The 20,087-nt window shown below is 45.3% G+C and overlaps 1 protein-coding gene across 1 annotated transcript in view; it reads right to left on the bottom strand.

Annotated features, from left to right (window-relative positions):
• Positions 1–20,087, bottom strand: part of PTPRC (protein tyrosine phosphatase receptor type C) — a 179,273-nt gene that overhangs the window by 152,315 nt on the left and 6,871 nt on the right. The window lies entirely within an intron of this gene.

Genomic DNA, 20,087 nt, shown 5'->3' with positions numbered 1-20,087 from the left:
GCACCCCAAAACCGGAACAACCTACCGGAGACTCTCACAGCCGCCACCAGTTAAAGTTCTTTCAAAACCAAAGCTGTCTCACATTTTAATCTGGTCTGTAACTGTTTCATACGCCTATAATATATATTATCTGTAACTGTGCATGCAATGTCTTGTATATAATGTATTCCCTGTTCATTTATGTAACTGTATTTGTAACCATGTATTATTTGTCTTAACACTATGCCCAGGACATACTTGAAAACGAGAGGTAACTCTCAATGTATTACTCCCTGGTAACATATTTTATAAATGAATAAACTGAAGAGCAGGTGAGTTTTTATGTCTGACAGAAAGAAGAGATACATGTAAGTATTAATACTTCGGACTAGGGTATTTGTGCACCCACAGCTCACCTTTATAATAAGGGATCTCTGATACTGCCTTTGGCCAACTAATAACTGCACTAAATCACCAATAAGCATAAGCTTCATTTATTTAACCCCTTCAGGGCACTTTCACATATCTCACAAAGTTTAGTCCACAGGACAATAAGAAATGACATATACTCAGTGTAGGTCCCTGCTGAACGGAGGTTACCCTGACGAGGTTGGCGACTTGAATCATGTTTTGATCAAAAGATGCAACCAAATGACTCCTTTAATTACACAGACTTAGGCTCTAAATGTAAACAGGTCACTGGTATACAGTATTTTAGCCCAATTGGTAGGAGCGCAGGAATTGTTCTTTTGTTTTTCATATACTGTATGGATGGCAAAACCTTTTACCGGCAGCAAACTCCTAAAGGGAGTAGTGCGGTAATATGTACAGCTTAAATAATTAGGTAGATCTTCAGGTGGGAGTTTGGGAGGCCGCACCCTATATAAAGATCAGACACTTTGTGAGTTTGGTCTGCACCATACAGGTGTGTGGAAACACGTCATGCCACGATCAAAAGAAATCTCTCAGTCCATCCCTGTGACCTTCTGACTTTTCTACTGGCAAAACCAGCTGAAGATGTGGAGCATCCTATGAGACGGCTAATATCGTTTATACTGACAGCGGTTAGATGTGCCGTGGCGGCCTCTTGGAAGAAGATAGCCCCCTCGTCTAGACAAACTGTCGAAAAAAGAATAAACAAGGTGATTCTAATGGAAAAAATGACAGCTTTTAAAAAACAATCAATAGATTAATTTTATAGAACATGGGAACCATGGCTAGAGCAGTGAATTGAACTGAACTGTCTAGACACATAGGGACCACAGTATTAATTGAATAAAAATGGATCAGGTTAGCTACCCAGAGTCTTAACCGACTCAGAGACAAATAAGGGGAGTACCCGAGTACAACCCTCTAAAGATTAAATGGACCCTTTAAAAACAAGAGGATTTTATTTGACAATAAATGGCTTGGCTGGGGTGGACGTAGGGAGACGGGTCACTACCGCTCCCCCCACTCCAGGATCTTGTGGCGAAAACGTGGAGCAGCGTACAGACATCCTTCTGGCACCTTTATTCTCCTGGGGATATGAGCCTGGGCTTTGGTGATCTCATCCAGGATATCAAAAGTATTGGCAGAAATTATGTATTTGGCAGGCAGAATGGTCTCCGAAGGTTCATTAGATCTCTCCTCAGTAGAGAACTGGCGTGAAAGTGCGTCGGCCTTAATATTCTTGGTACCAGGAATATACGAAATTGTGTAATTGAATCGGGAGAAAAAATGTGCCCAACGTGCTTGACGGGATCCCAGACGACGAGCCCCCTCAATGTACAATAAGTTTTTTTGATCGGTGAGAATTGCCACTGGCTCTTTTGTACCCTCGAGGAGGTGTCTCCATTCTTGCAAGGCTAACTTGATTGCCAAGAGTTCTCGGTTCCCGACATCATAATTTCTCTCGGCCGAAGAGAATTTCTTTGAAAGGAAAGCACAAGGATGGAGTTTTTCTTGAGGTGAGGACCTTTGCGAGAGTACTGCCCCAGCTCCAACATCGGAAGCGTCAACTTCAAGGGTAAAGGGAAGAGATGTGTCCAGGTGACGAAGGATGGGGGCGGAGACGAAGGCTCTTTTGAGGAACTCGAAGGCTTTGATGGCGTCAGGGGACCATGCTGATGGGTCAACCCCTTTCTTGGTAAGGGCGGTAATGGGCAGAGCAATAGTGGAAAAATTACGGATACATTTCCGATAGTAGTTTGAGAACCCAAGGAAACGCTGGATGGCTTTTAGGGAATTCGGTAACGGCCAGTCTAGAACAGCCTTCAATTTCTCAGGATCCATGGTGAAGCCTTTGTCGGAAATTATATAGGCTAGGAAGGCTGTGGATGATTGGTGGAAGAGACATTTCTCCATCTTCTCGTAGAGGCTATTTGCGCGAAGCCGAGCAAGGACCACCCTGGTGTGATGTATGTGCTCCTCAAGGTTTCTGGAGAAAATGAGTATGTCGTCTAGGTATACTATGACGAAATTACCCAAAATGTCCCGGAAGATGTCATTCATAAATTCTTGGATGACAGCTGGGGCGTTGCAGAGGCCAAACGGCATCACGAGATATTCATAATGGCCCGTGCGTGTGTTGAATGCAGTCTTCCACTCGCCACCCTCCCGTATTCGGATTAGATTGTAAGCTCCTCTCAGGTCAAGTTTGGAGAATACAGAGGCTCCTTGGAGCCGGTCAAAGAGTTCCGAAATTAGAGGAAGGGGGTACCTGTCCTGCCCACGAAAGTCGATACAGGGTCTTAAGGAGCCATACTTTTTCTTCACGAAGAAGAACCCTGCCCCGGCCGGGTAAGTGGAGTTCCGAATAAAACCTCTCTTGAGGTTCTCCTGGATGTACTGTAAGTCGTCATAGCCTCGGTCTCAGGCATGGAGAGGGGATACGATTTAGACTTAGGGAGTGTGGCTCCAGGAATTCATTCTATGAGGCAGTCATACGAACGATGAGGCGGCAGAACCTCAGCCTGGGTCTTGTTCAAGACATCCAAGAAATCCCGGTATACTTCTGGAAGGGTGGAGAGAGGTGGTAACGAAGAGTCGAGGCCAGCGAGCATGGTAACAGGAGGTATGACAGCCTCCTTCATGGTAGGACCCCACTGGATCGGCAATCGTCCGTCCAATCGACACGCGGATTGTGAAGCTGGAGCCACGGCAATCCCAGAATGACCTGGACTGTGGGTGAGTGGAAGACATCAAAGATGATGACCTCAGTGTGACCGTCCGCGGTGGTGAGTGTGAGGGGAACAGATTCCCAGATAATGAACGCTGGTTGGAGAGGTCGGCCGTCAATAGCCTCAAGGCCGATGGGTACCCTCTTCTTGACTAACGGAATTTGGTTGTTGCAGGCATAGTTGTGATCCAGGAAGTTGCCACCAGACCCGGAGTCGATGAATGCTGTGACCGCTACCCGGACATTGGGACCCTCGAGGGTTATAGGCAAAAGAATTCTCTTCGGGAGCTCTTTGGGAGGAGAGGGGCAAGGAGTGATGGTTCCCAGTAAAAGCCCCTCAAACTTTACTGGGCGTTCTCGTTTCCCGGTCTCAGGCGGCAGTGACGTACTTGGTGATCCGGAGAACCACAGTAGAAGCAGAGGCCCTCACTTCGGCGGCATGTTCTTTCAGCGGTCCGGAGCTGTTGACTACCGATCTGCATCGGCTAAGGGGCATCCAATGTTGGAAAGGCCAAGAGAGGAGACCTAGGAGAAGCAGCCGTGGGCGGCATAAATCGGGGACGCTGGCGCTCCTGGCGACTCTCTTGAATGCGCTGGTCCAACCGGATGCTGAGGGAAATCCTGCATTATTTCTGATCTGTGTTCCCAGAGAGGCGAAGCCCAAGCGAGCGCGTCGCCCGTCAGCAGGGTGTAGATATAGGCCACCTTAGAGCGATCTGTGGGAAACCGAGACGGGGACATCTCGAACTGGACGTCACATTGGTTCAAGAATACCCGGCAAGTAAGGGGATCTCCGGCATACCGGTTCGGTGGTGGAATACGTGGCTCCGAGACGCCCACAGGTACTGGGGCAGGAGGTGCAGCTGGCGGGTCCCGCAGGGAGAGGTTTGAAAGCTGCTGTGCCACGGCCGTGATTTGATCACTCAGGAATTGCCAGTGTTCCATGGACACACCTTGGCCCACATCAGGGGGGTCTGCATTAGCGAGGTACACGAAGTCTAACGAGAGCCGAGATCAAATCCAAGGGTATCAAACGAGGGCAGGGACTGAAGCGAGAGCTGCAATACAAAAGAGAGCCAGGCATAGACCTCCGTACTGCAAGAGCCACAGGAAAACTATGCAGAGCGAGGGAGGAGAGGGCAGACAGGAACTATAAATGCCGGAGAACCAATGGGAGTGAGAGGCGGAGCGGGGGCTTGGCTGAGCGGTCCCAGGGATAGGTTAGGATGCCTGGTGTGGTGTTCCTTAGTGGGAATAGCCTCCAGCTGCTGGGAGGTGGAGCCAAGGCTGCAGGAGGAGGGTAGAAGAGGACGGGTGCGCGGGCGCCCTGTAACACTCCCGCGCGCGCGCCCCTGCAGCGTGTGGGCGGAGGCGGAGTGTGCCGCGGAGGAGCGGAGCGGGTAAGGAGCTGGCGGGGAGGAGGCCTGGGACGAGCGGCAGTACTAGGAGCCGGGGTGACGGGGACCCGCTGTAAGGCGCGTGTCCCCCGATCCCTTACAAGGTATTAACAACTTGTGTTAGGGTGTATAGGGAGAGGTATTAGCAGCAGGATGTTAGGGTGTATAGGGAGAGGTACTAGCAGCAGGATGTTAGGGTGTATAGGGAGAGGTATTAGCAGCAGGGTGTTAGGGTGTATAGGGAGAGGTATTAGCAGCAGGATGTTAGGGTGTATAGGGAGAGGTACTAGCAGCAGGATGTTAGGGTGTATAGGGAGAGGTATTAGCAGTGGGATGTTAGGGTGTATAGGGAGAGGTATTAGCAGTGGGATGTTAGGGTGTATAGGGAGAGGTATTAGCAGTGGGATGTTAGGGTGTATAGGGAGAGGTATTAGCAGCAGGGTGTTAGGGTGTATAGGGAGAGGTATTAGCAGCAGGATGTTGGGGTGTAGAGGGAGAGGTATTAGCAGCGGGATGTTAGGGTGTATAGGGAGAGGTATTAGTAGCAGGATGTTAGGGTGTATAGGGAGAGGTATTAGCAGCAGGATGTTGGGGTGTATAGGGAGAGGTATTAGCAGCGGGGTGTTAGGGTGTATAGGGAGAGGTATTAGCAGCGGGATGTTAGGGTGTATAGGGAGAGGTATTAGCAGCAGGATGTTAGGGTGTATAGGGAGAGGTATTAGCAGCAGGATGTTGGGGTGTATAGGGAGAGGTATTAGCAGCGGGATGTTAGGGTGTATAGGGAGAGGTATTAGCAGCAGGATGTTGGGGTGTATAGGGAGAGGTATTAGCAGCAGGGTGTTAGGGTGTATAGGGAGAGGTATTAGCAGCGAGATGTTAGGGTGTATAGGGAGAGGTATTAGCAGCGGGATGTTAGGGTGTATAGGGAGAGGTATTAGCAGCGGGATGTTAGGGTGTATAGGGAGAGGTATTAGCAGCAGGATGTTAGGGTGTATAGGGAGAGGTATTAGCAGCGGGATGTTAGGGTGTAATAGGGAGAGGTATTAGCAGCAGGGTGTTAGGGTGTATAGGGAGAGGTATTAGCAGCAGGATGTTAGGGTGTATAGGGAGAGGTATTAGCAGCAGGGTGTTAGGGTGTATAGGGAGAGGTATTCGCAGAGGGATGTTAGGGTGTATAGGGAGAGGTATTAGCAGCGGGATGTTAGGGTGTATAGGGAGAGGTATTAGCAGCGGGATGTTAGGGTGTACAGGGAGAGGTATTAGCAGCAGGGTGTTAGGGTGTATAGGGAGAGGTATTAGCAGCGGGATGTTAGGGTGTATAGGGAGAGGTATTAGCAGCAGGGTGTTAGGGTGTATAGGGAGAGGTATTAGCAGCGGGATGTTAGGGTGTAATAGGGAGAGGTATTAGCAGCAGGGTGTTAGGGTGTATAGGGAGAGGTATTAGCAGCGGGATGTTAGGGTGTATAGGGAGAGGTATTAGTAGTGGGGTGTTAGGGTGTATAGGGAGAGGTATTAGCAGCAGGATGTTAGGGTGTATAGGGAGAGGTATTAGCAGCAGGATGTTGGGGTGTATAGGGAGAGGTATTAGCAGCGGGATGTTAGGGTGTATAGGGAGAGGTATTAGCAGCGGGATGTTAGGGTGTATAGGGAGAGGTATTAGCAGCAGGATGTTGGGGTGTATAGGGAGAGGTATTAGCAGCAGGGTGTTAGGGTGTATAGGGAGAGGTATTAGCAGCGAGATGTTAGGGTGTATAGGGAGAGGTATTAGCAGCGGGATGTTAGGGTGTATAGGGAGAGGTATTAGCAGCGGGATGTTAGGGTGTAATAGGGAGAGGTATTAGCAGCAGGGTGTTAGGGTGTATAGGGAGAGGTATTAGCAGCGGGATGTTAGGGTGTATAGGGAGAGGTATTCGCAGCGGGGTGTTAGGGTGTATAGGGAGAGGTATTAGCAGCGGGATGTTAGGGTGTATAGGGAGAGGTATTAGCAGCGGGGTGTTAGGGTGTAAAGGGAGAGGTATTCGCAGCGGGATGTTAGGGTGTATAGGGAGAGGTATTAGCAGCAGGGTGTTAGGGTGTATAGGGAGAGGTATTCGCAGCGGGATGTTAGGGTGTATAGGGAGAGGTATTAGTAGCAGGATGTTAGGGTGTATAGGGAGAGGTATTAGCAGCGGGATGTTAGGGTGTATAGGGGGAGGTATTAGCAGTGGGTGTTAGGATGTATAGGGAGAGGTATTAGCAGCGGGGTGTTAGGGTGTATAGGGAGAGGTATTAGCAGCAGGGTGTTACGATGTATAGGGAGAAGTATTAGCAGCGGGATGTTAGGTTGTATAGGGAGAGGTATTAGCAGCGGGGTGTTAGGGTGTATAGGGAGATGTATTAGCAGTGGGGTGTTAGGGTGTATAGGGAGAGGTATTAGCAGCGGGGTGTTAGGATGTATAGGGAGAGGTATTAGCAGTGGGATGTTAGGGTGTATAGGGAGAGGTATTAGCAGCGGGATGTTAGGGTGTATAGGGAGAGGTATTAGTAGCAGGAAATTAGGGTGTATAGGGAGAGGTATTAGTAGCAGGAAATTAGGGTGTATAGGGAGAGGTATTAGTAGCCGGAAATTAGGGTGTATAGGGAGAGGTATTAGTAGCAGGAAATTAGGGTGTATAGGGGCAGACAAAGTGGTTCTTATCTGCCGTCATACTCTATGATGCTGTGTCTGTTAAACGGTACAGACTGATAGGATTTTCCTGTGATGTGGACCTGCTAACATCAATTCACATCAGACACATGACAGCGTTTATAGGGCTTTTTAAGTTAAAAGCCCCAAGGCCTTTCACCTCTGAAATGTGATTTTCAGCGGGTACGACAGCTCCGAATCAAGGTGCCTCGTCCCTTTCACGCTCATATTAAGAATATTTTGTGATGGTTAACCCCTGGATTGCTGAAGACGCCGACCATTGTAACACTCCCATTATTGTGCTGATTAAATGTTAGCTACTTGTTTACACTGAAATCTAAAGACACCCCACAGTGACTGAAGTTACAGCCCGTCTTCCTACTGCAGCTCAATGTAACTACTTTTCTTATCCGGACGGTTAAAAGATATGCATGAATGTACGTATGTCTTCTTTTATATAGCGCTATCTATGTACACAGCGCGTCACAGCAGTAATACACAGGACATCATAATAGAACATATAATGGGAATAAGCGCTTCAGACATTAAAGTAACATTTAGGAAAAGGATTCCCTGCCCCGAAGAGCTTACAGTCTAATTGGTAGGTAGGAAGAACGTACAGAGACAGAAGGAGGGCGTTCTGGTAAGTGCGTCTGCAGGGGGCCAAGGGATGTATGAGGTGTAAAGTATCAGCCACGGAGCTACTTATATGCTTCAATAAGGAGGTGGATTTTAAGTTGGCACTTAAAGGTGGAGAGGGTGCTAGTCGGGTATTGAGGGGAAGGGGCAGTCAGTGAGAAAGGTTTACGGTGGGAGGGGGCTTTAGATACAAAAGGGGTAGAGAAAATATATCCTTGAGAAGAACGCAAGAGTCAGGATGCTGTATAGAGAGAAATTAGGGTGAGATGTAAGGAGGGGCAGAGGAGGGTATAGTGAGATATTAGGGTGAGATGTCAGGAGGGGCAGAGGAGGGTATAGTGAGATATTAGGGTGAGATGTAAGGAGGTGCAGAGGAGGGTATAGTGAGATATTAGGGTTAGATGTAAGGAGGGGCAGAGGAGGGTATAGTGTGATATTAGGGGGAGATGTAAGGAGGTGCAGAGGAGGGTATAGTGAGATATTAGGGTTAGATGTAAGGAGGGGCAGAGGAGGGTATAGTGAGATATTAGGGTAAGATGTCAGGAGGGGCAGAGGAGGGTATAGTGAGATATTAGGGTGAAATGTAAGGAGGGGCAGAGGAGGGTATAGTGAGATATTAGGGTGAGATTTAAGGAGGGGCAGAGGAGGGTATAGTGAGATATTAGGGTGAGATGTAAGGCGGGGCAGAGGAGGGTATAGTGAGATATATATATTTTTTCAAGTAAAAAAAGTTACATTTGTAATTAGCAATCAATTCCCTGATTCTTTTTTTTATTATTATTATTTCTTAAATGTTTAACAACATGGGAAATAATGTAACTAATTATTAACACATTCGCTGCCAGAGATGCTGCACAAGGGGGTGACAAACATGACACAAAATAATTAGTGTTCTTTTAACATTCTAGTGAATTTCCTATTTACACAACATGGCTGCTTATTAGATAATGGTTGTCTGGAGGAGGTTGCCATGGTGACAGTGGGAGTTGTGGTCTGAGGCCTAAGGCTAGGTCCCCGCTGCTGACGGGGGCGTGCGCGCCTCTCACCAGTCCCTCTCCTCCTTTCTACCTGGCTCCGGTGTCTCCTTGCTTGTTGTCCCACTTCGCGCTGTGCTGCCTCACCCAGCAGGGATTGTGTTCCCGTGCGGCGACGCGGTCACATGGTGCGCTGTGAGACAATCAAGAGGGGAGATCGCCGGAGCCAAATCCCTTCATGCTAAATATTTCCAAAAATGCCACTAGTGATTACTACTGCGGTATGTTCAGATCAGGCTTCAGGCCTGTTAATTGTTTTCACTTAGGCGAAGAAAAGAAACCCAACTACTAGCGCTCGTCCTCCCTGAGCTGAACGATTAGTTAATTAATTAAAAAAGTACATTTTAATGATCATAATTACTAATAATAATGGTTGTTAAAATAAACAGACAAAGGACACTAACTAATGATCCTATGTCGAGTGCAATTGGCACTCTGGATCACCAATAAAACAGGTAGCTGAGCTTGATTGGATCAATATTGGATCAATGTTGATTATTATTGAATATTGATATTGGATCAATCAGGGGTCTGATATGTAGATTCCCCTTATTGCACGGTAATACTAGGTATAAGTAAGGAGATAAAGTGCTTGGGGTGAGCTTAAGTACAGTGTGACTAACAGAACACTCAGGTGGTTGATTGGTCACTGTGACAGGCAACAGTATTGTAGATTGCATGAATAAGGTTACTAAGCAAGCTCTTGTCTAGCACAGGAAAACTATCACTTCCCCCAATTTGATGCACTTGTTGACAATACAACCACACACTATGATACAATATCAGCACTTGGCTCCTTTAACAGGAATATACAAATATACAATATCACAGAAGGCCCGGCGCGTGTGCAGCGGGACCACAGCCTTAGCTTTCGTGCAGCTGGAGACGCGGCAGCAAATTCCTGTAAAAACACAAGTTCCTCTTGTCTAACACAAAAAGAGAAACACTTCACACGTCTATGTTAAGAGAATAAAATGTGGTGTTTTGTTTCTGATACAGGAAACAGCCATGCTTTCGTACCCCCAAATTGCGTCAAAAAAGAAAAGTGTGCCGGAAACGCCGGCATTGATCGCGGGCAAAGAAGGGAGATATTTTCCTGATTTACACCCAGAAAGATGGGGCCAGTTTAATGAGGAATTGGCTTTCTGGAAAAAAAAGGATCCTGTTACCTACCACAGAAACATTTAATTTATGTTTTTCCTCCTTTTTAAAAATAAACAGGGATTTGTGAGGTAAAAATTGCGAAATTCAAGGAAATCTGTACAAGCTGCTGAGAAGATACTAATGCATCTCACAGGGATACAGTATTTAGTAGAAGTTTGTCATTTTCACAAGTTTCTTATAACTCTCTATATAACCGCTCCCTAAAACTCCTCCTATTACCTCATATAACCCCTCCCTATAACTCCTCCTATTACCCCATATAACCGCTCCCTAAAATTCCTCCTATTACCTCATATAACCCCTCCCTATAACTCCTCCTATTACCCCATATAACCGCTCCCTAAAACTCCTCCTATTACCTCATATAACCCCTCCCTATAACTCCTCCTATTACCCCATATAACCGCTCCCTATAACTCCTCCTATTATCCCATATAACCGCTCCATATAACTCCTCCTATTACCCCATATAACCCCTCCCTATAACTCCTCCTATTATCCCATATAACCGCTCCATATAACTCCTCCTATTATCCCATATAACCGCTCCATATAACTCCTCCTATTACCCCATATAACCGCTCCCTATAGCTCCTCCTATTGCCCCATATAACCGCTCCCTATAACTCCTCCTATTACCCCATATAACCGCTCCCTAAAATTCCTCCTATTACCTCATATAACCCCTCCCTATAACTCCTCCTATTACCCCATATAACCGCTCCCTAAAACTCCTCCTATTACCTCATATAACCCCTCCCTATAACTCCTCCTATTACCCCATATAACCGCTCCCTATAACTCCTCCTATTATCCCATATAACCGCTCCATATAACTCCTCCTATTACCCCATATAACCCCTCCCTATAACTCCTCCTATTATCCCATATAACCGCTCCATATAACTCCTCCTATTATCCCATATAACCGCTCCATATAACTCCTCCTATTACCCCATATAACCGCTCCCTATAGCTCCTCCTATTGCCCCATATAACCGCTCCCTATAACTCCTCCTGTTACACCATATAACCGCTCCCTATAACTCCTCCTATTACCCCATATAACCTCTCCCTATAACTCCTCCTATGACCCCATATAACCGCTCCCTATAACTCCTCCTATTACCCCATATAACCGCTCCCTATTACTCCTCTTATTACACCATATAACCCCCCCTATAACTCCTCCTTTTACCCCATATAACCTCTCCCTATAACTCCTCCTATTACCCCATATAACCTCTCCCTTTTACCCTATATAACCACACCCTATAACTCCTCCTATGACCCCATATAACCGCTCCCTATAACTCCTCCTATTACCCCATATAACCGCTCCCTATAACTCCTCCTATTACCCCATATAACCGCTCCCTATTACTCCTCTTATTACACCATATAACCCCCCCTATAACTCCTCCTTTTACCCCATATAACCTCTCCCTATAACTCCTCCTATTACCCCATATAACCTGTCCCTATTACCCTATATAACCACACCCTATAACTCCTCCTATTACCCCATATAACCGCTCCCTATAACTCCTCCTCTTGACTCTCCCCAAATCCCAAGCTGACGCACACAGCAATATAAATGCACTTTTACTACACAGGCACACTGCCTTAAAATGTAGTACTGGGCCCCAATCTTTCTCAATTCTAAGCGAGGCCGATAAGTGAGCGCAGTTTTGTGACGCTTCCATTTCACAGAGTTACGCACTTCTGCTCTGAAAGAGGGAACTGAGAGTCTTTCTAAATTAAACAAATTACTTGAAAAGGAAATGGAACTGTAGGTTTGCCAATACAGAATGAATATAAAATGTATATAAAGGGGTTGTGGTATGGGACACATACGAATCAGGGGGGAACCACCTCTTTTACAACTTAGGGTAAATAATAGGATGTCTTGGAAAACCCTACGGCAGACATTTTGTTAGCCGCGTGGATGCCTGTGGCTAACCCTCGCTACGAAACTCACACGCACTATTCCCTGTATCTGCCCTTATTCTTTCAGTTTGTCTTGACATACGTGTGCTCTTTAATCATACAACGTTTTTGTTCTCCCTCACGCATTATACTGCGCTGTGGCGTATGTTGTGACAACCAGGTGTGTCAATATTAAGGCTTCAGAAGCTCAAGTGGCCCATGGGCGGACTATGAATAGCTGGAATAGCTGGCCACTTGGGCTTCTATATATATTATATTAATACGTTCAACATTGGTAATAGTCTGTATTTTATCATCCATAGGTTGGCTGGTCATATCTTGCCTACAAATATGTTTATAATGGCCAATATATATATATATATATCCAGCCCGTGTCTCCCCACTGCTGGATGAACCCTCCCCAATGATCTCCCAGGTGCTGCGGGTACAGCCTCTTCTCCACATCGCTCCCACACATTGTCTCATCCCATCCTCTCCAGCCCGTGTCTCCCCACTGCTGGATGAAGCCGCCCCAATGATCTCCCAGGTGCTGAGGTTACAGCCGCTCTTCTCCACGTCTCTCCCTCACATTGTCTCATCCCATCCTCCCATCTTACTTTTGGGCGTCCCGGTCTTTTAATCTCTCTTGGAATCCAGTCGAGTTCCATCTTTGTCCAACGATGGTCATTTCTTCTTGTGATATGTCCGGCCCACCGCCATTTTAATTCTTCCCCGTGTGATGATATCACAGACTTTTGTTTGGTTTCAAACCCATTCATTCTTGTTCCTGTCTCTTCGGGTAATACCCAGCATGCATCTCACATCCACACGCGAGCGCGGGCAGAATACACTGGTGTATGTATTTATATATTTATATAGCAAATAAAAATATCACTTGTGAGCACATGCACATGTCTTAGACAGGTCTGCAACCCTGCCCTTCCCCATTATCTCTTAGCATACATACAGTGCTTCCACTGCAGCAAGGAATTCTGGGAAATTACATGCAAATAAATGAGCACACAGTGTCACCTTTTGCCTCAAATCCATTTTGACATGGAACCCTTATAAGCTTATGCTCGCTGCATTACACAGCTTTCAGCACAGCCTGGGATTAGATGCATAGCCAGTAAACCTACTCACAGACAGCTGTTTCGACCTTTTGGGTGTCATCGGTGTGAGGCTGGTTGTACTGGCTTTGCCATTTTAAGGCTGGGTAGGTTATATGGTATATATACACACACACATACAGTATATCAGCCTAATGCCAGAGCGGGGAAGGCGATAAAAACTGAAACTATTTTCCGGGGTTTAGTGAATAACATGGGAATAAGGAATTAACCGTTAATCCTCATTTACGTACATCTGCAGTAGTGGTACTCCTAGTATGTGTGTAATAATAGTGGTACTCCTAGTATGTGTGTAATAATAGTGGTACTCCTAGTATGTGTGTAATAATAGTGGTACTCCTAGTATGTGTGTAATAATAGTGGTACTCCTAGTATGTGTGTAATAATAGTGGTACTCCTAGTATGTGTGTAATAATAGTGGTACTCCTAGTATGTGTGTAATAATAGTGGTACTCCTAGTATGTGTGTAATAATAGTGGTACTCCTAGTATGTGTGTAATAATAGTGGTACTCCTAGTATGTGTGTAATAATAGTGGTACTCCTAGTATGTGTGTAATAATAGTGGTACTCCTAGTATGTGTGTAATAATAGTGGTACTCCTAGTATGTGTGTAATAATAGTGGTACTCCTAGTATGTGTGTAATAATAGTGGTACTCCTAGTATGTGTGTAATAATAGTGGTACTCCTAGTATGTGTGTAATAATAGTGGTACTCCTAGTATGTGTGTAATAATAGTGGTACTCCTAGTATGTGTGTAATAATAGTGGTACTCCTAGTATGTGTGTAATAATAGTGGTACTCCTAGTATGTGTGTAATAATAGTGGTACTCCTAGTATGTGTGTAATAATAGTGGTACTCCTAGTATGTGTGTAATAATAGTGGTACTCCTAGTATGTGTGTAATAATAGTGGTACTCCTAGTATGTGTGTAATAATAGTGGTACTCCTAGTATGTGTGTAATAATAGTGGTACTCCTAGTATGTGTGTAATAATAGTGGTACTCCTAGTATGTGTGTAATAATAGTGGTACTCCTAGTATGTGTGTAATAATAGTGGTACTCCTAGTATGTGTGTAATAATAGTGGTACTCCTAGTATGTGTGTAATAATAGTGGTACTCCTAGTATGTGTGTAATAATAGTGGTACTCCTAGTATGTGAGTAATAATAGTGGTACTCCTAGTATGTGTGTAATAATAGTGGTACTCCTAGTATGTGTGTAATAATAGTGGTACTCCTAGTATGTGTGTAATAATAGTGGTACTCCTAGTATGTGTGTAATAATAGTGGTACTCCTACTATGTGTGTAATAATAGTGGTACTCCTAGTATGTGTGTAATAATAGTGGTACTCCTAGTATGTGTGTAATAATAGTGGTACTCCTAGTATGTGTGTAATAATAGTGGTACTCCTAGTATGTGTGTAATAATAGTGGTACTAACAGAAATTATCTGGGGTAATAGGAGGAGTTATAGCGATGGGTTATATGGGGTAATAGGAGGAGTTATAGGGAGCAGTTATATGGGGTTATAGGAGGAGTTATAGGGAGAGGTTATATGGGGTAATAGGAGGAGTTATAGGGAGCAGTTATATGGGGTTATAGGAGGAGTTATAGGGAGCGGTTATATGGGGTAATAGGAGGAGTTATAGGGAGAGGTTATATGGGGTTATAGGAGGAGTTATAGGGAGAGGTTATATTGGGTAATAGGAGGAGTTATAGGGAGCAGTTATATGGGGTTATAGGAGGAGTTATAGGGAGCGGTTATATGGGGTAATAGGAGGAGATATAGGGAGCAGTTATATGGGGCAATAAGAGGAGTTATAGGGAGCGGTTATATGGGGTAATAGGAGGAGTTATAGGGAGCAGTTATATGGGGTTATAGGAGGAGTTATAAGGAGCAGTTATATGGGGCAATAAGAGGAGTTATAGGGAGCAGTTATATGGGGCAATAAGAGGAGTTATAGGGAGCGGTTATATGGGGTAATAGGAGGAGTTATAGGGAGCGGGTATATGGGGTAATAGGAGGAGTTATAGGGAGAGGTTATATGGGGTAATAGGAGGAGTTATAGGGAGAGGTTATATGGGGTAATAGGAGGAGTTATAGGGAGCGGTTATATGGGGCAATAAGAGGAGTTATAGGGAGCGGTTATATGGGGCAATAAGAGGAGTTATAGGGAGCGGTTATATGGGGTAATAGGAGGAGTTATAGGGAGCGGTTATATGGGGCAATAAGAGGAGTTATAGGGAGCGGTTATATGGGGTAATAGGAGGAGTTATAGGGAGCGGTTATATGGAGTAATAGGAGGAGTTATAGGGAGCGGTTATATGGGGCAATAAGAGGAGTTATAGGGAGCGGTTATATGGGGTAATAGGAGGAGTTATAGGGAGCGGTTATATGGGGTTATAGGAGGAGTTTATAGGGAGCGGTTATATGGGGCAATAAGAGGAGTTATAGGGAGGGGTTATACAGTATGGGGTAATAGGAGTTATAGGGAGGGGTTATATGGGGTAATAGGAGGAACTCTTTTTATTGAAAAAAAATTCCAACATTACATTCCATAGAAAAACATTTCAAACAAAAAAAACTGCACATTATGTACAAACTTATATTATATGAATATTAACTCAGCATTTGTTCCACCTTTCTCCTCAACAGCAACTTCACATTCCTTTTATACACATTTTAATTGAAACTAAATAAGAGCCTTAACTATGATCTTAATAGCTGCTACCTTTAAAGGATTAATGAACAAACATTAAGCCCCCCCCCAAAAAACAAAAAAAAAACACACGGTATTACTTTTTCTTTTTCCCCACATTATCCCCCAATGACCCAAACCTCTTGACGGTCACTGAAGGTGGAATCATGTCCGAGTCTGTCTCTCTGGAAACATCCATAGTATGTTCCTCTTCGGATAAGGAAAGTTCCTCCACATCGTCGGAGTCCTCAGCTCTTGACCCCCAATCCTTTCTGAGAGCAGAAAAACGGTTTTTCATAGCTACCTGAGGAACTTTACCAGCGGGACCTGCAGGACGTCGAAGAGTACCTCCAAGTTTTTTCACCATGCTCTTCTTCCTTTTCTTTTTTCCCTGTGCCCAAATCTGCTCACTTTCTTTTTCTTTATTATTATTTTCCCTCACTTGGGTTTCCATCAAAGTAGGATCATCTGATTCCCCAGATTGTTCCCCTGCTGGGAGTAGATTTGGGGAGGTTCCTTCTAAGGGGTCTTCTGACATTTCCTGGGCTTTGTTTACACTCACAATAATTGTTTTTTCTGTAAGTGTTTCTGGGCAAACTGCATCCACAGGTGGTCCAGGACAAGCTCCGTCCCCAGGAGGATCTAAGCAAGCGCCATCCCTAGGCTGAACCAGACCAACCCCATCTGCAGGCGGATCCAGACATATTCTGTCTGCAACTTTCAGGGCCCGGTCGTAAAGTGCTTCATTGTCTTCGAAGTCCACTTCCTGCTCCCATACTTTTGAAATAATATGCCAGGCTTCTGCGCAATTCGTGTATGAATGTCCAAATTTATCGCATAAATTACATCTGATGTTTGTACAACTTGCCCTCTCGTGGCCCAAGGACTGGCACAAGTTGCATTTTAGAACATCACAAGACATGCTTAAATGTCTGGCTGAACCACATCTATGGCACAAGGTTGGCTGCCCATAGTAAAAACAATTTCCTTTTTCCCTTCCTATGAAGAAGGAGTTTGGCAAATGCTTTGTAACATTGCCATGTCGCCAAAGTCTGACTTGCACCTTCCAACCTCCAACCCAAATTTCATCCGAGTCCATAATCCTTGTAGGTGGAGCCAGTACTTCGCATTGTCTGCCAAGCCATATCAGAATATCTGATATTGGGACTGATTCGTGTCTGAAGAGAATTGTTACCGACTTTGTTTCCGGTTTGGACACAGGAATAGCTGCAAAGGACTTCCATAATTCAGAATTTTTAAGAGCCTGAGGTCTCTTAAAGCTGACATCGTATTCGCATGAACCTGGAACATGGATAAAGGCATAAATGTCATCTGCACTGAAGCCCAAAGATTCTTTCAATAGATGTTTTCCTACAAAAATCCTGTCAGGCTTCATCTCCTCTGCGCCCTTATATCTCAACTTTACCACGTTCCTCCTTTTTAAAGGTTGTGCATTTCTGGTCACAGCGCTCACAAAGGATCTCCCACTCCAGGCTGAAGGGGGTGCTGTGTGAACTGGGGTTACCTTGATGCCATTACTTTGCCTTACCCCATCTTCTGATTGGGCCACTATATCAGGAACTGTTTGGATAGGAGCAGCACTTTCAGTCTCTACAACCTTAACTTCACTCCCAGGCACTACAGGGTTAATGCAGTCTCCATTGCTGCTAATTACCACCTGCTGTTCTCCTCTCTCAGAGTTCTGAATCCCAGGACCAGCTAATAAGCAGGGGTGTGGTTCTGTAAGTCCAGGTGAGCATGGGTTCTCTGGCTCACTGCTCTCAGGCACAAACTCAATTTCCAGCTGATCTCCTCTCAGAGTTTCTAGGTTCTTGCTTTGCTGCTCTCCAGATTTCTTTGTAATTTCTTTAACTTCTCCCAGCGTGGGAGTCTGAGATAACCCAACATCACAGGTGTCTGCTGCTTTCTTTGCATGCAATGGTCTTTTAATCAGATCTTCTGCTATTAGCCCCTGGGATGCTGGAAGCTCTGGAACAGATCCTTGCTCACAGTCTGATACACCCTGAGGTGAGTCCCCTTCCCTGAAGTCTTTGGACCCTATTTTTTGGGCTGTTACCTTCTCCTGTGGAAACCTTTAGCCTCCGGTCCTTTGCTTTCTTTTTTCTTGCAACTTTACCCTTTGGGGTTTTCTTGGCAGTTGGTGGAATTAAACTGTCAGGATCTGAATCAGAATTTTCCTGGGATAAGTTCTCTGTTTTATCTTTAGACTTTGCAGACTTGTTCTGGGATCTAGTTTCTCTCCCACTTCTTTTAGGCGTCACCAAACTTATCTTTTCTTGTGAGCATTTAATGGGGTTTTGGCTTCCGTTTCCACAATATGAATCTGCGCCTTGTTCTGCACTTTGCTCTGCACCCTGCTCAGCATTTTGCTCTGCGCCCCGCTCTGCACCCTGCTTGGCACTTTGCTCTGCACCCTGTTCAGCACTGTGGGTTAGCATTTCAATAGTTTTTAAAAGGGAACGTTTCTGTTTGACTGGAACCCCAGTTATTTTAGCAATCTCAACCTCCAACCGGGTTAATTCAACATGCAGATGATTTATTTGCTTCTTCCGCGTGTCTACCTCACGACCACGACATCTCTTTAACTTAATATTTTCTATTTCCAATTCTTCTACCTTCCTGTTATACTTCTTCAATAAAGCTCGTTTCTCTTCTTTTTTAAGCAGATTCTGTTCTGCCCCTTCCTTTCTCTCCAAACTCTCCTGTACCTTGCAATCAGTCTCACCAAGGCCTACACCACTGCTGCCGCCTGCGGCCTCTCCTACTTCCATCTCCAACTCATAGCCACCAACCCCTGCGTCTAAGGCCATCCTGGCTCCCCTGCAGGAGCTCACCTGCAGCCCATCCTGGAGGAGTTATAGGGAGCGGTTATATGGGGTAATAGGAGGAGTTATAGGGAGAGGTTATATGGGGTAATAGGAGGAGTTATAGGGAGCGGTTATATGGGGCAATAAGAGGAGTTATAGGGAGGGGTTATATGGGGTAATAGGGGGAGTTATAGGGAGCGGTTATGTGCAGTAATAGGAGGAGTTATAGGGAGCGGGTATATGGGGTAATAGGAGGAGTTATAGGGAGAGGTTATATGGGGTAATAGGGGGAGTTATAGGGAGAGGTTATATGGGGTAATAGGGGGAGTTATAGGGAGCAGTTATATGGGGTAATAGGAGGAGTTATAGGGAGCGGTTATATGGGGTAATAGGAGGAGTTATAGGGAGAGGTTATATGGGGTAATAGGAGAAGTTATAGGGAGAGGTTATGTGCAGTAATAGGAGGAGTTATAGGGAGCGGGTATATGGGGTAATAGGAGGAGTTATAGGGAGAGGTTATATGGGGTAATAGGGGGAGTTATAGGGAGAGGTTATATGGGGTAATAGGGGGAGTTATAGGGAGCAGTTATATGGGGTAATAGGAGGAGTTATAGGGAGCGGTTATATGGGGTAATAGGAGGAGTTATAGGGAGAGGTTATATGGGGTAATAGGAGAAGTTATAGGGAGAGGTTATATGGGGTAATAGGAGGAGTTATAGGGAGCGGTTATATGGGGTAATAGGAGGAGTTATAGGGAGCAGTTATATGGGGTAATAGGAGGAGTTATAGGGAGCGGTTATATGGGGTAATAGGAGGAGTTATAGGGAGCGGTTATATGGGGTAATAAGAGGAGTTATAGGAAGAGGTTATATGGGGTAATAGGAGGAGTTATAGGGAGCGGGTATATGGGGTAATAGGAGGAGTTATAGGGAGCGGTTATATGGGGTAATAGGAGGAGTTATAGGGAGCAGTTATATGGGGCAATAAGAGGAGTTATAGGGAGGGGTTATATGGGGTAATAGGAGGAGTTATAAGGAGGGGTTATATGGGGTAATAGGAGGAGTTATAGGGAGCGGTTATGTGCAGTAATAGGAGGAGTTATAGGGAGGGGTTATATGGGGTAATAGTAGGAGTTTTGGGGAGCGGTTATATGGGGTAATAGGAGGAGTTATAGGGAGAGGTTATATGGGGTAATAGGAGAAGTTATAGGGAGAGGTTATATGGGGTAATAGGAGGAGTTATAGGGAGCAGTTATATGGGGTAATAGGAGGAGTTATAGGGAGCGGTTATATGGGGTAATAGGAGGAGTTATAGGGAGGGGTTATATGGGGTAATAGGAGGAGTTATAGGGAGCGGTTATATGGGGTAATAGGAGGAGTTATAGGGAGCAGTTATATGGGGTAATAGGAGAAGTTATAGGGAGAGGTTATATGGGGTAATAGGAGGAGTTATAGGGAGAGG

The sequence above is a fragment of the Ascaphus truei genome, chromosome 10 (assembly GCF_040206685.1).
Source record: "Ascaphus truei isolate aAscTru1 chromosome 10, aAscTru1.hap1, whole genome shotgun sequence".
NCBI classification, from domain to species: Eukaryota; Metazoa; Chordata; class Amphibia; order Anura; family Ascaphidae; genus Ascaphus; species Ascaphus truei.
The sequence above is the reverse complement of the archived record's forward strand: the minus strand, read 5'-3'. Positions and strand labels throughout refer to the sequence as shown.